This window comes from Melospiza georgiana, chromosome 21, assembly GCF_028018845.1.
Source record: "Melospiza georgiana isolate bMelGeo1 chromosome 21, bMelGeo1.pri, whole genome shotgun sequence".
Taxonomy (NCBI): Eukaryota; Metazoa; Chordata; class Aves; order Passeriformes; family Passerellidae; genus Melospiza; species Melospiza georgiana.
This window is the reverse complement of record NC_080450.1, coordinates 8969129-8985267: the sequence shown is the minus strand read 5'-3', so window position 1 is coordinate 8985267 and position 16139 is coordinate 8969129.

Sequence of the window (16139 nt, the reverse complement as noted above, 5' to 3'; positions counted from 1 at the left end):
TTCCTCTGCCTCTGTCCCTCACGCGTGGGAGCCCAGGACACGGCTGAATTCCTCCTGTGGGGAGAGGCTGGGATGAAAAACCCCTCATGGGCTGTTGGGATTTATAAAGTGAGAGAGTTTTGAGAAAATGGTTAAAAAAGATAGCTGCAATGGGCAAGCAGGACCATCCAGGCAGAGGGAGAGCTGAGCTCAGTGCTGCCCAGACCCTGGGGACAGGGCTGCAGCTGGCTGCACACCAGGGACAGGGATCAGCCACTGGCACAGGGTGGCAGGAGGAGGAGAAGCCCCCATTTACAGCAATGCTCCATGGCAGGGAATGACATGGGGAAGGCGGGGAGTTTTGGAGTTTTCCTCTGCTGCTGCTTTCCTGGCTCTTGGGAAGCAAGACACCCAGGAAGGGCAGGCAGGGACTGTGAGTGCCTCACTGGGTATTTCACAGCTGCTAAACTGGGAGAGTGCCAGCCCCAGCAAGTAAAACTTTCCATCCCATTGGTGAGCTCGAGGCTCTGTTTGTTTTCCTCCCAGGGCAGCCAGCAGCGAGCCTGAGATGGCAGCTGCTCTGGAGAGCTGGGAATGGGAACATGCTGGGCTCAGAGCAACCCCTGGGGCACCCTCATCCTCCTCCAGCTCTGGGGAATGGCTCTGAGTGGTAAGAAGCACAGAAATTGGAGCCAAATTCTTACACTCCCATCCCAAAATCCCGTCCTCAGTCGCTCCCATTGTAGGAGCGTTGGCGGGGAGGATGGTGGGGATGGATGGAGATGAGAGATCTCTGCAGCCAGGGCTGGAACTTGGGGTTCATTGCAAAGGGCCTGGGTGCAGGGCCCTGCTGGGAGCTGCCAGCCACAGCTCAGAGCAGGCTGAGAGAAGAGAGGGGGAGAGAGGGTGAGAGGGTGAGAGAGTAAAAGCATAAGAGAGTAGAAGGGGTAAGAGAGTGAAGTTCCCATTACAATACAATAAATCTTCTGTACTGAATATTCTGATTCTCACTAACCAATCTAGTACAAGATACAAATCCTATAGCATTTACATGCAGCCTATAAGAATCATTACATTACCATACTGTGCTACATTTCAAACCCTAAAAACTCCTCTTTGGACCCCTTCTGCCAAGCTGTAGGGTCTGCTCTGACCCTTGGGCCTGTCTGCAAGCAGAGGGTGTTGTTCCATCAAAAGGGGATCACCTTCAGCTGGCCACACCATTGTTTTCCAGATGTTCAGTAACTGAGGGATCTCAAAGCTTGCTTTCATTTCAATCTCACTCTCAGTTTCCATATTCTCAAAATCTTTTGCCAGGCAACCATATTGATAAGGCTTTCCTGTTTCATCTTCCCCAACACCCATCACACCCCGGACAGCCCCAGATCTCTGTGCTTCCCAGCAAAGCAGGTTTGCAGCATGTCTAAAATCCCGGCCTGGCTTCCCCCCAGCTCCCCAGGCAGAGGGTGGAGGGCTGGGCTGGCCTCTCCCGAGGTGACTCAGGCCAGGGGAGCTGGCACAGCCTGCCTGGCACCTGCTGTCCCGTCACGGTCACGCGGCCGCAGCGCCGGTCACGGCTCTGTGCCCTGGCACTCCTGGCATTGAGAGGGAGGGGCAGGAGGGCAGCAGCCCCCGAGGGCTCGAGGCTGCTTTGCCACACAGCAGCCACCCCCTGAGCGCAGATCCTGAGCCACAAGAGCCTTATCCGGTGCCAGGCAGAGAAATCCCCAGGGGATGGTGCTGGGAAGGAGTTTTCCAGCTCACCACGTGCCTGGTGCTGGTGCCCAAGGCCTCTGGAGATGGCATGCTCAGTGTGGGAATGGGCCAGGCAGTGCCTCCATCCACAGACAGCCTGCTCCAGGCTTGGCCCTCCAGATCCCCTGGGGTCCCCAAGCTTGGCCCTCCAGGTCCCCTGAGGTCCCAGGTTTCCAAACTTGGCCCTCCAGATCCCCTGGGGTCCCACATCCCCAAGCTTGTCCCTCCAGATCCCCTGGGGTCCCACATCCCCAAGTCTGGTCCTCCAGATCCCCTGGGGTCCCACATCCCCAAACTTGTCCCTCCAGGTGCCCAGGGGTCCCAGGTCCCTGCCACCCCCCAGCCCCATGGTGGGCTCTGCCATCAGGAGCGCGGCTCCCTGCCCGGCAGCCCTGGCATCAGCCACCCCATCACAGGGCACAGCTCAGCTGTGGGTGCCCAGGGAGCCTCAGCCCAGCCCTTGGACACTCAGGGTGCACGTGGTGGCTTTGTCCTGGGACAGAAAAAGGAAGTGAGAGGCGACGTGCGGAGCTGGCACAGGGGATGGCTGAGCACGGCCCTGCTCTGGGGACAGGGCAGGTCACAGCATGTCCTGAGCTTGGTAGGAGCTGTGCTTTGGGCTGGAAGGCTCCTGGGGCAGCACATTGTCACTTTAGGCTGGAAAAAATCTCCATGCACTGGGGCTGCTGCCATTGTTGGAGTGATAAATGGGCAAGGGCATGGAGGGAGGAACACCAGGTGTGGTTGGTGAGAAGAGATCCCTCACTGTCACCATCTCCCCTCCCAAAGCTCTTGACCACTCAAAGTCACCAAAACGTGACATCCAGCAGTGAGGGACACAGCCTGTGTGAGGGTCCCACCCCTTCCCAAGAGGGCAGATGTGCTGGCATCACTGGGGATGAGCCTTCAGCCAAAAAAGGCACAAGGAAGGTGACCAGGGCTGGCTCCCAGCCTCAGGGTGAATCACAACAAGCACTGACCAGAGGAAGCACAGCAAGGAAGAAAGTGATGGGAAAAATTGTGTGGTTCATACAAAGGGTCAGGCAGGACATGCTGGGATGGTCCAAGCAACACAAAAGGAGCATCAGCAAGGCCAGGTGAGCAGAGCTGGGACAGCCAAGCACAGCCAAGGCACAAGACAGCAGAGAAAACCCTGCAGAGCAGCCCTGGCTGGAGTTCTGTTGCCATTAATAAAGCACTCCCTTCCCAAAGAGACAATTATGCATGCTTGGGCACACGAAGACATTTACTCATATGTGTTCTCCCAGATACAAAAAGAGAGAGAGACTGAAATCTGTATGCATGCAAATATCAAGGAAAAGATAATAAAAAGCCAGAAGGTCCTCACAGTCAGAATTCATGTATGTACAGAAAAGTATGCTAAGTTGTTCTTATACATCACATTTGTAAGGTTTCATCTCCTTCAGACTACTGATATTCTGGTTAATAACACCCTAAATTTCCAGATCTTTCCAAGTGTGGAATATGGATGCTTGGAGAAGGACCAGGATGTCTGTCCCTGACTCTGCTGGCACTGAGGGAAGGGACATTGCTGCAATAACACTGTCTGCATCTGCTGCAGCTCACCTGGAGGACAAAGCAGCTGTGAGCCACCCGAGGGTGTGGGGCAGGGACCCCATCATCACCCTGAGCATGAGGAGCCCCAGCTCTTCCTCTGCACAGGGCAGGGAGAAAGGGGCCAGCAGTGCCACAGAGCCCCAAACACCCCCCCAGCCTCTGCTGGCACCCAAGAGCCCATCAGGCAGAGCTGCTGCTGCCCATAAATGATTCATGAGCATCCTCTCTCAAGGCTGGAGCCACGTTAAAAGGTGCTCCCAGTTATTAAGAGCTCCAGATAGGAAACTCAATTTGTGCAGCTGCTCTGAGCATCGAGCTCCTGTGGGCTCACACCCCAGCAGAGACCCAGCACCTTTCAAAAAGCTTTTTGCCATTTTGCAGTCTCAGGTTTCAGGGCTGGAGAAAAGGAGCCAAAGCACAAACAGCTTTTGAAATAAAACCATATTATTATTGGAGAAAAAAAGAAAAACACTCTATTTTTTTCCCCACGTGTCCCAATCCTGTCATAAGGGAACTGGATGGCAAAACTGTGAGATTTTCAGGGTTTTGCTCTGAGTCTTGAGAGAGGCCCCCTGTGTTCAGAGGGGGTGGTTGGCTGCCCTCTCCCTTATCACTGAGCCACACAGTCAGCATGGACACCCACAGGGGCTGAAATGCACCCCTCCCTGCTGGCTGGGGCAGGGAGATGGGTATGGATGAGTGCTGAGAGCCCCAGGGCGTGCAGGCAGCCAGCACCACCTCACCCACACCACCACTAGAACATCCTCTCCCATTCTCCTCTGCCTGGAAGGACATGGGGCAATGGCAGCAGGTTTGCTGGGCTGGGAGCAGGGCACGGCCCAGGAGGAAGGAAAGCAGCTGGGGAGACAGAGCATGGTGGGGCTGCTGATAAGGAGAGCCCTGCATGGGGACACGGGGACACAGGGACATGGCAGCCTGGGCTGGGCTTCCCTGCTGCAAGGCCTGGAGAGCCAGGAATGTGGCCCTGGGCTCCCTGGCAGGGAGGGTGATGCCATCCCCATGCATGGAGAGGGAAGGGTTTGCCTGCAATGCCTGGGACTGGGTGGGAAAGCCACGTGGAGGATTTCCCACAGCCCATTTCCCATTCTCATTAATGTTTTTACCAGGACAAAAACCCCCAGCCAGCCCAGCAGACAAAGGCTTCACAGAATCACAGAATTTCTAGGTTGGAAGAGACCTTTAAGGTCATCGAGTCCAGCCCATGTTCTAACACCTCAACTAGATCATGGCACCAAGTGCCACATCCAGTCTTCCCTTAAACACATCGAGGGACGGTGACTCCACCACCTCCCTGGGTAGATGATTCCAGTATTTGACCACTCTTTCTGTGAAAAACTTCCTCCTTAATTCTAGCCTGTATCTCCCTTGGCGCAGCTTGAGACTGTGTCCCCTTGTTCTGTCTGTTGTTGTTTCCCTCATCAATCTCGCACTAACAACTTTTCTGAACTCTAACACCAAACCAGAATGTTTGGAGAAGGAAATATCTCCTTCAGGCCAATAAAATACAACCGGTTTTCCCAGGGACAATGATAAAAATGGACACTGGGAGAACCTCTCTGGGACATGCAGCAGACAGGGACTGTATGAACAAAAAGGCCTTTCTGGACTCCTAAAATAACATAATTTTGCCCACAGGGATCACTAGGAATGAAAAGTTTCATTAAATGGAGAACAGTGACACACCTTGGCACAGGTGACAAAAATCAGGCCTTTCCTGAAGACATCCAGAGCCAGGATTGTTTCTGTGTGCCCGTACACAACCTGCTGGGCTGGGGTCCCTCTGTGCCACCCAGCCCTTGTGTCCCCACGCCCCCTCCCAGCACAGCAGCCCCAAGCAGGCAGCACAAACCATTCCCTGCTTCCTGCAGAGGTGCTGGGAGCTGCTGGAGTGGCTGTGGCTGCACAAGGGGACCCCCAGCCCACCGGGCCCTTCCTCAGCTGGAGCTCAAGCCAAGTGAGGAAGACACACGTGGAGATTTTGGGTCGCCCCAGAGGCTTTGGGGACAGCAAAAGGCCAAAGTCTCCCCCAGCAGCTCCACTGGTGAACGTGCAGAGGGGTCACAAACACACAAGGAAAGCTCTTTTCCATTTTCCCCCAGCCTACCAGGATTGATTTAACTTGGTTTTACCTAAGAACTGATTAATTACTCAAATCTACTCCAATTCCTTATTAGCTGGGCTTAAACACAGAGAGCACAGACATGATGGTGCAAGTGTTTCAGCCCTGGCTGCACCTTCTGGAAGGGCTCCCGGGCTGGTGTTTACCCAAGGGAAGGGGACAGCCTGCCTGCAGCCACGTGCCTGCCATCCCCACGCTGCAGGTCATGCTGAGCTCACTCCCACTTCCCTCCTGGAAGCAAAATTCCTTGGATGAAAGGTCAGTGGGGCTGGAGGGGACACTCCTCCCTCTAGTTCTCTGCTGAGCACTCATTCCTCCAGCAGCTCTCAGTGCCAGGGTTGCCTTGCAGGCTTCCCCAGTGCCTGCTGCCTGTTCCAGAGCACACCGAGGCACCCAGAGCAGCTCAGGCCTGGCACAAATGCCCCACATTTACAGAGGGTTCCCTGCCCTGGGCTCTGGCCATCCCCACACTGTGTGGGAGGAGGTGCTGAGCCCTGTGCAGGAATTTGGCTCAGCCCAGGGATGAGATGAGTCCTGGGCTGGAGCCCCCCCTTGGCTGCAGCTCCCTATCTCTGGGAACAGACTCCTTATCTCAACACAGCCATTCCAAGGCTTTTACAAAGTGCTGCTCGCCCTGACAGGCCCTGTGCAAAGGGGGAGCCCTGGGTGGACACCAGCAGCCTCCTCCTTTCCCATTCCAGGGCCAGCAAAAGGGAAAAGGACCTTGTGGTGTCCCTTTGGGCTGTCATGGTGCCACTTCTGCTGGCAGGGGGCTGTCCCCAAACACCCCATCCAGTGTCAGTGCTCCTGGCCCTGGGACAGCTGGGGGAAGCTGCTCCTCCCTCCTCCCAGCCAGCAGCAGCCGAGCGTGGGTGGGCCACTCCTCAGCTTCCTTCCTTTCCCTCCTGATTGCAGGAGAGCTGCAGCACCCAGACCTGCATCCTGCAGGGAAAGCCGGGCTGGGAACAGCTCAATCCACCCAGCGCAGGGAATTCCTGCAGGGAAAGCCGGGCTGGGAAAAGCTCAATCCACCCAGCACAGGGAATTCCTGCAGGGAAAGCCTGGCTGGGAACAGCTCAATCCACCCAGCACAGGGAATTCCTGCAGGGAAAGCCTGGCTGGGAACAGCTCAATCCACCCAGCACAGGGAATTCCTGCCCAGGTGTAGGAGCATTGTGGGGTGGGACTGTGGGGATGGATGGAGATGAGAGATCTCTGCAGCCAGGTCTGGAACTTGGGGTTCATTGCAAAGGGCCTGGGTGCAGGGCCCTGCTGGGAGCTGCCAGCCACAGCTCAGAGCAGACTGAGAGAAGAGAGGGGGAGAGAGTAAAAGGGGTAAGAGAGCGAGGCTCCCATTACAATACCATAAATCTTCTTCTGTGTTGAATATTCTGATTCTCACTAACCAATCTAGTACAATATACAAATCCTACAGCATTTACATACAACCTATAAGAATCACTACATTACCATACTGGGTTACATTTTAAACCCTAAAAACTCCTCTTTGGGCCCCTTCTGCCAAGCTGGCAGGGTCTGCTCTGGCCCTTGGGCCTGTCTGCAAGCAGAGGGTGTTGTTCCATCAAAAGGGGATCACCTTCAGCTGGCCACACCATTGTTTTCCCATTGTTCAGTAACTGAGGGATCTCAAAGCTTGCTTTCATTTCAATCTCACTTATAGTTTCCATATTCTCCAAATCTTTTGCCAGACAACCATATTTATAAGGCTTTCCTGTTTCATCTTCCCCAACACACAGGGAATCCCTCACTCACTGAAACCTGTGCACTGTGATGCTCTTCCCACCACAGCCTCTCCGTGGATCTGTGCCAGCCAGGCACTTTGCAGCCTCTCAGCTGCCCAGAGCTGGAGATGGGGGTCTCCTCAGCCTTCTCCATGCTCCTCCTGCCTGCTGTCCCACCCCTGGGATGCTGCTCCACACAGCTCACAGGGGCTGGAGATGCTGCTTTTGAAGGAGCCACCTCTGTGTCCTCCCCAGGAGAGCCTGGGCTGGGTTAAGTCACCGTGTACAAGAGGTGACTGGCTATAGGATCACCCTTGGAAAAGCTGTGTGACAGCAGCACAGCCCTGCTCATCCCATGGGGGAGCTGAGGCTGGGCAGGACACACCAACACCGAGCCCTGGGCATCCCCCTGGCTGCCCATGGGCACAGAGTGCAGCCCTTGGGCTCACAGGTGGCAGACAGGACGTCACTCCCAGCCCTGCCTGGCATTCCCAGGAATTCCCCCACAGGAATAACTCCATCAGGCCCCCAGCACAAGCTGCAGCATGACACATGGGGAGTGAAGGAGGTGTGGGAGGAGGCACTGGCACACTGGGCATCTTGGGGGGCACCAGCCACACCTCTTCTGCCGCAGGAGGGTCTGACAGACCAGAGGAATGTCACTTTTAAGCAATGAATCAATAAAACACAAAGCAACAGAGGCTGTTGAAGGATGCCTGGGAGCTGCAGCAGCTGGGAAAGATGCCTGGAGATGGGAGGGATGGTCCTGGAGATGGGGGGGACCACACACCACCCATCTGAATGGCTCCTCACAGGGCTGGGCATTCAGCACAGAGCCCATCTGCCCTCCACACTGGTGGGCTCCTTCCTCCCACCCAATGTCAGCAGCTTGAGAAAAGGCCAGGGGGCATCCCTGGGCACTGTCCTGCTCCCTCCTGCCCCACATCCCCACTGCAGCATCAAAGGGGTTGCTTTACACCTCACTCCCCCTGCCCCGAGGCACAGCCACAGCATCAGCCCTGCTCTTGTGCTGCACAAACTGTCCCCGAGGTGACAAGCTGAGGTTTCACTGGACACCTCTGTGCTTTGTGGCATTTCACAAGTGGGGAAACTGAGGCACTGCACTACAGAAAGGCTCCCTGCCTGCTCACCCTGCAGGGAGCTGGCTCCTTCTCCATCCAAGCCCACACAGCTCTCCTGGTTTTAAGTTCCTGGAGGACAAGGGTGGAGGAGGAAGCCCTCACATGCAAACCCCATAAATATTTGCTGCCCTGCCCCCCCAGAGCTATTATTTGGGGGTTTCCTCGGTTCTGTTCTCAGCTAACATGACCAGTGCCCTGCAGTGCTTGACCTTGGAGTGTGAGTCCCCAAGGAGGAGGGGACACAGGGCCCTGTGTGGTGGGCAAGCAGAGGCCAGGCTTAGCCTGGGGTCCTCCCTGGGTCCATTCTCCACCCTAAATGCCTCATTAAGAGAGCAACCACCAAACAACTGCTTTTTTGTTGGGTTTTTTTAAGTCAGAGGGATCAAGTACCAGCGCCAAGGGTTTCCTGCATACCCACCACCAGCACACACAGAGCTCTCCAGGCCGATTTGGAGGCCAGGAAACGACCACAACTCAAAGCACTGCACACTCCCAAATGACCAAACTCCTGGATGCCTGTAATTAACAGGGACTGTGCCCACCCCCGCTGGGAGCTGGCTGTGTTATCAGACATCTCAGGCAGGCAGGACAGCAGAAACCGAAAGTCATTAGGCAAAAAGCTCCTCCAGAGGGGGAGAGTTCATGATCCCAGCACCTGTGGCCTCATAGAGGTTTAAGTAATTAATTTTCAGCTTTCATTAATTGACTCCTTCAGTGCTGAGAGCCTGTCAGCACCAAGCCTGCACTGGCTCCTCCGGGTCAGGTCCCTGCAGGACTCCCAATGCCCACGGGAAGTGTGGAAATGCCTCACGAGCCCCACGTTGGTCTGGGCAGCTCTGCCACCTCCCCACCAGCTGGTTCTCCATCACCTGTCTCCTACTTTCCTTGGCAATGAGCTCTGTTCTGATTGCTGGCTTGTCCCAGGGCCTGTTTTCAGCTCAGGAACAACTTAAGGGAGGGAATAAGGATGTATTTGGGGGATCCTAAGGGAAGGAATAGGGATGTATTTGGGGGATCCTAAGGGAAGGCATAAGGATGTAGTTGGGGGATCCTAAGGGAAGGAATAAGGATGTATTTGGGGGATCCTAAGGGAAGGAATCAGGATATATTTGGGGGATCCTAAGGGAAGGAATAAGGATGTAGTTGGGGGATCCTAAGGGAAGGAATAAGGATGTAGTTGTGGGATCCTAAGGGAAGGAATAAGGATGTATTTGGGGGATCCTAAAGGAAGGAATAAGGATGTAGTTGGGGGATCCTAAGGGAAGGAATAAGGATGTATTTGGGGGATCCTAAGGGAAGGAATAAGGATGTATTTGGGGGATCCTAAGAGAAGGAATAAGGATGTATTGGGGGGATCCTAAGGGAAGGAATAAGGATGTATTGGGGGGATCCTAAGGGAAGGAATAAGGATGTATTTGGGGGATCCTAAGAGAAGGAATAAGGATGTATTGGGGGGATCCTAAGGGAAGGAATAAGGATGTATTTGGGGGAATAAGGATGTATTGGGGGGATCTCTCAGCTTCACTGTAAGAGCTAAACAGGAGCAGCATCCAAGAACAAAACATAGAACAAGAGGACAGCTGCTCTGTCATCCCAGCCCACATTGCCCAGGTCCCCCAGTGCATCCCAGCGAGTGCATTCCCCCCGAGGCCACCCAGCAGTGCCCTCCCCACCGCATTCACGCCCCCCTGCTCCGCATCCCCAGCTCGGAGCTGCTCTCCCGGCATCCCCAGGCATCCTTTGTTCCTCCCCCCGCCCGCTCCGCTCCGCTCCGGCAGCGCCGCTCTCACACCCAGCGCCCGCACACGGCAGAGACAACCCCGGGCTCGGCCCCGTCTCGCAGAATTTACATCAGGGCTCTGTTGTGGTGTCAAACCCCACTCTGTGGTTTGCCCTTTCTCACTCCGGGGCTTGCAGCACCTCCAGGTGTCCCAGCGCAGCTGCAGCGGTGCCAGAGAACAGCCACGAAGGGAAGTGGTGGATGGGCACCTGCTCTATAGCTGATCACCCCATGGACTGCGAAGGAGCTGGGAAGGGCAGAGCCCAGGGAGCCACATGTGAAGCCAGAGCTGACCAGGGTAGCACAGGCAGAGGCAGCTCTGGTTTCTCCCAGGCTCCGCTGCAGCTGAGCCCTCCAGCTGCTCATTTTGGAGGTGGGACGATTCCAAACTGGTTATTTCCCACTTGGGAAAAAGGCAGGAGCCAAAGGATGCTGCTTCAGAGGGCACAGCGGAGTGAGCCGAGTGGGGGCATTTCCTCGCTCACAGCCCTGGCACTGGGGTGGGGGCTGGAGGCTGTGTGCCCAGGGCAGCAGCAGCAGCACCGTGAGTTCACCCTGGAAATCCCCGGGAGCAGCCATCCAGGGGCTGGGAACGTGCAAGAGGAGAATGTCCTGGCTCCTCGTGGCACGGATGACGCCACGCTGGGGAAGAAGGCGGACACTTCCTCTTGCCACAGGGACCCGGCGGTGACAACGCAGCCTCTCGGGTCCCCTTCCCCCTGCAGGACGGGCTCGGGGGCTGAGAGAGAACTGCAGGGTCTCAGATCGCCGTGGGCACCACGGCCTGGAAGGATGGTCTCTGCCCAGTCCTGCTGGCCTGGCAGCAAGGCAGGGCAGGATGGGGTAGAGCTCAGCCTCACCCCTCTATCCCAAACCTGCGCGGGTATTTTAGGATCAACAGCAAAAATCTGACCAAAATACCCACGCACAGCATCCCTCTGCTCCCGGCGGGATGTACACACCGACGGAGCACGACCCGAGCCCTGCTCTGTAAGGATTTTGTTCGCCTGCGAAGCGCTGGTGGCAGCACTCGCCACTCCAGGCAGCACGTGGGAGCGTCCCAGAGCCCGCAACCAAACCCCAGAGCAGCGACAACAACAAAGCCCGGGCGGCCGGGGGGCAGGAGGATGCCCGGGCTCCGGACCGGCCCCTCCGCCGCCCACCTGCCCGAGGGGCGCTGCCAGCCCCGCTCACCTGGGCGGGGGGAAAAGCAGCAAACACAAACAAAAAGCACCCGCCCGCCTGGTTATCGGCGCCAGAAAGTAGGTTAGAGCTTGCCTGCCTGCCTCGGCAGCGGGCAGGGTTTTCTCTCCGGCCGGGTCACCCCGCCGGGACACGCACCCACTTCCCCCTGTGATGGAGAGGAGGAGGAGGAGGAGGAGGAGGAAGAGCGCGGCCCCGCCACCCGTCCGGATGCCCGCGCTGGAGGCGCCGTGCAGGGCGCGGGGCACGGCCCCGGGCAGGGGGATGCGCGCAGAGCCCCCCACCCTGCGAAGCGAGCGGGGTGCGACGGGACAGACCCCAGGCAGCCCCGCGGGGCCGGGCCGGGCCGGGCCGGGCCGGGCCGGGCGGGAGGCGCGGGGCGGAGGAGGAAGCTGGCGGGACGCGGCGCTCACAAAGCAGAAACAAACCGGGCGGTCACGGAGCGGAGCGGCGCGGAGGCACCGGGACCCCGGCCCGCTCTGCTCCCCTGCTGGCCCCGCTCACCTCGCTCCCGTCCTGCCCCCGGTGCCACTCCCGGTGCCGGTGCCGGTCCCGCGGCAGCGCCGCCGCCTCCACCTGGGCCGGGCGGGGCTGGGGGCGGGCCCGGGGCGGGGCCCGGCGGGGGCGGGCCCCGGGGCGGGGTCTCTGCCTGGGGTCTCCGCCCGCGCCCCGGACGGGGCTCCCCCGGTCCCGCCGGGCCCCGGCACCATCTACGGGAATCCCGCATGGGAATGAGTCCGTGCTGGGAGCTGGGAGCCGGCACCGCCAGGACTGGGCGCTATCGGAACCAGCCACCGTGAGAACTGGGCACTGCTAGGACTGGGCACTATGAGGACTGGGCACTGCTAGGACTGGGCACTATTAGGACTAGGCACTATTAGGACTAGGCACTATTAGAACGGGCCGCTGTTTGGACTGGTAGTAATGACCATTAAGAACGGTCGCTATTAGGACTGGTCAGTATTAGAACTGGTCAGCATTAGGACTGGGCATAATTGGGACCAGCCGCTGTAAGGACTGCTCACTGTTAGGACTGGATGCTATTAGGACCAGGCACTATTAGGATGGTAACCATTAGAAATGGTCATTACTAGGAACGGTCACTGTTAGGACTGGGCATTATTGGGACCAGCCACCATAAGAACTGGTCACTGTTAGGACTGGATGCTATTAGGACCAGGCACTATAAGGACTGGTCACTATTAGAATTGGCCGCTATTAGGATCCGTTACTATTAGGACTGGTAACCATTAGGAATGGTCAATACTAGGAACAGCCACTATTAGGACTGGCCAGCATTAGAACTGACCAGCATTTGGACTGGGCATTATTGGGACCAGCCACTATAAGAACTAGGCACTATTAGGACCAGGCACTATTAGGGATGGTCACTATTAGAACTGGCTGCTATTAGGACCCATTACTATTAGAACTTGTAACCATTAGCAATGGTCACTATTAGGACTGGGCATTATTGGGATCAGCCACTATAAAAACTAGGCACTATTAGGACCCGTCACCATTAGGACTGGTCACTATTAGGACTGGTCACTGGTAGCATCAACCACTCTTAGGACTGATCACTCTTACAACCTGTCACCATCAGGACTGGTCACTATCAGAACTCTCAGTATTAGGACTGGTCATTATTAGGAATGGTCACTATTAGGACTGGTCAGCATTAGGACTGGGCATTATTGGGATCAGCCACTATAAAAACTAGGCACTATTAGGACTGGTCGCTATTAGGACTGGTCACTGTTAGGATCAGCCACTTTTAGGACTGATCATTCTTACAACCCGTCACCATCAGGACTGGTCACTATCAGAACTCTCAGTATTAGGACCGGTCATTATTAGGACAATCACTGGTAGAGCTGGCCACCATAAGGGCTCTAAGGGATGCCCCCTGACCCCACACCCCAGCAGTGGGCACTGCGGGGTGCAGGCAGGGATGGGCTGGCACAGCCCACAGGCTCGGTGGGCACTGCGGGGTGCAGGCAGGGATGGGCTGGCACAGCCCTGTGGCTCGGCGGGCACTGCGGGGTGCGGGCAGGGATGGGCTGGCACAGTCCTAGGGCTCGGTGGGCACTGCGGGGTGCAGGCAGGGATGGGCTGGCACAGCCCCGGGCTCGGTGGGCACTGCGGGGTGCAGGCAGGGATGGGCTGGCACAGCCTTGTGGCTCGGTGGGCACTGCGGGGTGCGGGCAGGGATGGGCTGGCACAGCCCCGGGCTCGGTGGGCACTGCGGGGTGCGGGCAGGGCCGGCCTGGCACAGCCCCAGGGCTCGGTGGGCACTGCGGGGTGCGGGCAGGGCCGGCCTGGCACAGCCCCAGGGCTCGGTGGGCACTGCGGGGTGCGGGCAGGGCCGGCCTGGCACAGCCCCAGGGCTCGGTGGGCACTGCGGGGTGCGGGCAGGGCCGGCCTGGCACAGCCCCAGGGCTCGGTGGGCACTGCGGGGTGCGGGCAGGGATGGGCTGGCACAGCCTTGTGGCTCGGTGGGCACTGCGGGGTGCAGGCAGGGCCGGCCTGGCACAGCCCTGGGGCTCGGCGGGCCCGGGCATGTCCCGCCCAGCCGGGCCGGGACAGCGGGCAGCGGGGCCGGTCCTGTCGGCTTTCACAGCCTGACTCACCCGGGGCTGGCCGGCTCAGCCCCTCGGGAGCTGCACCTGCTCCATCACCATCAGCGCTGGGCTGTTCTTTTTCCACAACAGCCTCACTTCAGCTCCCTCCATCGCTGAGGGGGACACTTGGTGCTGGCAGGGTGTGGGGGCTGAGGACACACCTTTACAGATCGGGTTTGGCACGGTTTTGTTGCTGAGGGGTCTATACAGCACAATATGCCCTGGATTTTGCCACAAAATAAATTCTTGATTCACAGCTAGCTACTGGTTCCACGCTGAATTTACAGGATGAGGAAGGATAAGGAATGTTATGCCTTGCTGTCCAAAACTACAATTTCCCCTTACATTTCTTTTCCCTGCACACCCAGCCTGCATTCACCGGTGCCTGTTCGGGCGCTGACCTCGTGCTCGCATCAGCCCTCTCTGCCTTCCCCGGCTTCACGCTCAGCAAATCCGAGTTCCAGGTGGAAGGGAGGGAGGGTGGGGAAGCTTTTGGCTGCTGCCGGCTCCTTTGAAGGCGTGGCTGGGAGCGGGTGGAGCAGGGAGAGCCGGGCAGGTGCCAGGGTGGGTGTCTGGGCACACACAGCCCGACGCGGGGTGTTCCCTGCCCGTGACTCAGGGGTGAGCAAAGGGTGAGGTGCAGGTGGCAAGCAGGGACCTGTGCCAAGGTGTCAGGTCTTCTCCTGGCATTTGGGAAGGGACACAGCAGCCTTTGGGTGGGATAAACAAACCTTTGGCTGTCACTGCTGTGCCCCATCCTGCATCCTGCTCCAAACTTGTATCCTGTGGGATGTGTCTTTCCATGGAGGAGCCAGGTGGGATGGCAAAACCCACAGAGGGGAGGAAAGGAGGGTGACTGCCACCTGTGCCAGCCCTGCTGAGCATTGGGCAATAAGGAAGCAAAAGAAATGACTGAAAAACCCCAAGGCAGCGAGGACAGGGTGTTGCATCACTGCTGGGGAGACGAGCACTTCCCTTTGTGGAGCAAACGGCTCCATGGCCTGGCCACAACTGCTCTGGCTGCTCTGTGCTCCAGGGAAAGCAGGGAGGGGACGCAGCAGTGTGTGTCCCAGGGTTGGGAGACCATCCTGTGCAGGGTGATGTGCTGGGCCCAGAGCTGGGATCTCTCAGCAAGAGATTTTCCTCCCTCCTGTGCCATGAAACACTCCAGCGTGGGATCTGTCCCCACAGCCTAGAGCCAGCAAGGTGCTGCTGCTCAGGGATATCTCTCAGCAAGAGATTTTCCTCCCTCCTGTGCCATGAAACACTCCAGCATGGGATCTGTCCCACAGCCCAGAGGCAGCAAGGTGCTGCTGCTCAGGGATATCTCTCAGCAAGAGATTTTCCTCCCTCCTGTGCCATGAAACACTCGAGCATGGGATCTGTCCCACAGCCCGGAGCCAGCAAGGTGCTGCTGCTCAGGGATATCTCTCAGCAAGAGAATTTCCTCCCTCTTGTGCCATGAAACACTCCAGCATGGGATCTGTCCCACAGCCCAGAGGCAGCAAGGTGCTGCTGCTCGCTGCCCACCCAAGGCTGGCAGGGGTGCTGCTGGAGCAGGTCCTGTCCCTGGCTGTGGAGGAGCACTGCAGGAGATCTGAGCAGCATCAGGCTTCTCTAGAAACCACAGCAGGAAGGGTTTCAGGGGATTTAAAAGAGGATTTTCAGGGGCAAACTGAGCCCCGCTTTCCTTGGCCTTGTGTCCTGTAACAGCAGATGGGATTTGTGGTCCCTTCCAACCCAAACCACCCTATGATTCTATTGCTGTTCTGATATGTTGTAGGAAGGTGTGGCAGCTGGTTTTTCCTCCCAAGGATGCTGCTGAACAAACCCAAGGGTCAGTGAGGCTGTGACGTGGGGCATCAACCCCGTTGTTGTGTTTTGGGAGAGCTGTGATGGAGCCGAGAGGCTCCTGCTCCCCGAAAAGGAGCTCTGCATCCTGTGGGTTTGATCTTCCCTCTCAACAGAAACAGAAAAGCCAGGGCTGGAGGACACAGGTGGAAAGGGCCAGTATTATGGGATGTGCTGGAACTGGATGGAATTGGGAATGGTGTTTTGTGTGGGGCTCCACCTGCAGAGGAGCTCCAGGAGCTTGGCATCAGCTCCAGTGACTTTTCAGAGGAAGTGTCATGAGGATGCTTGGGACACAAGATCCCAGTTTCCACAGCCTCAGAGTTTTTGTGTTGTAAAAACAGC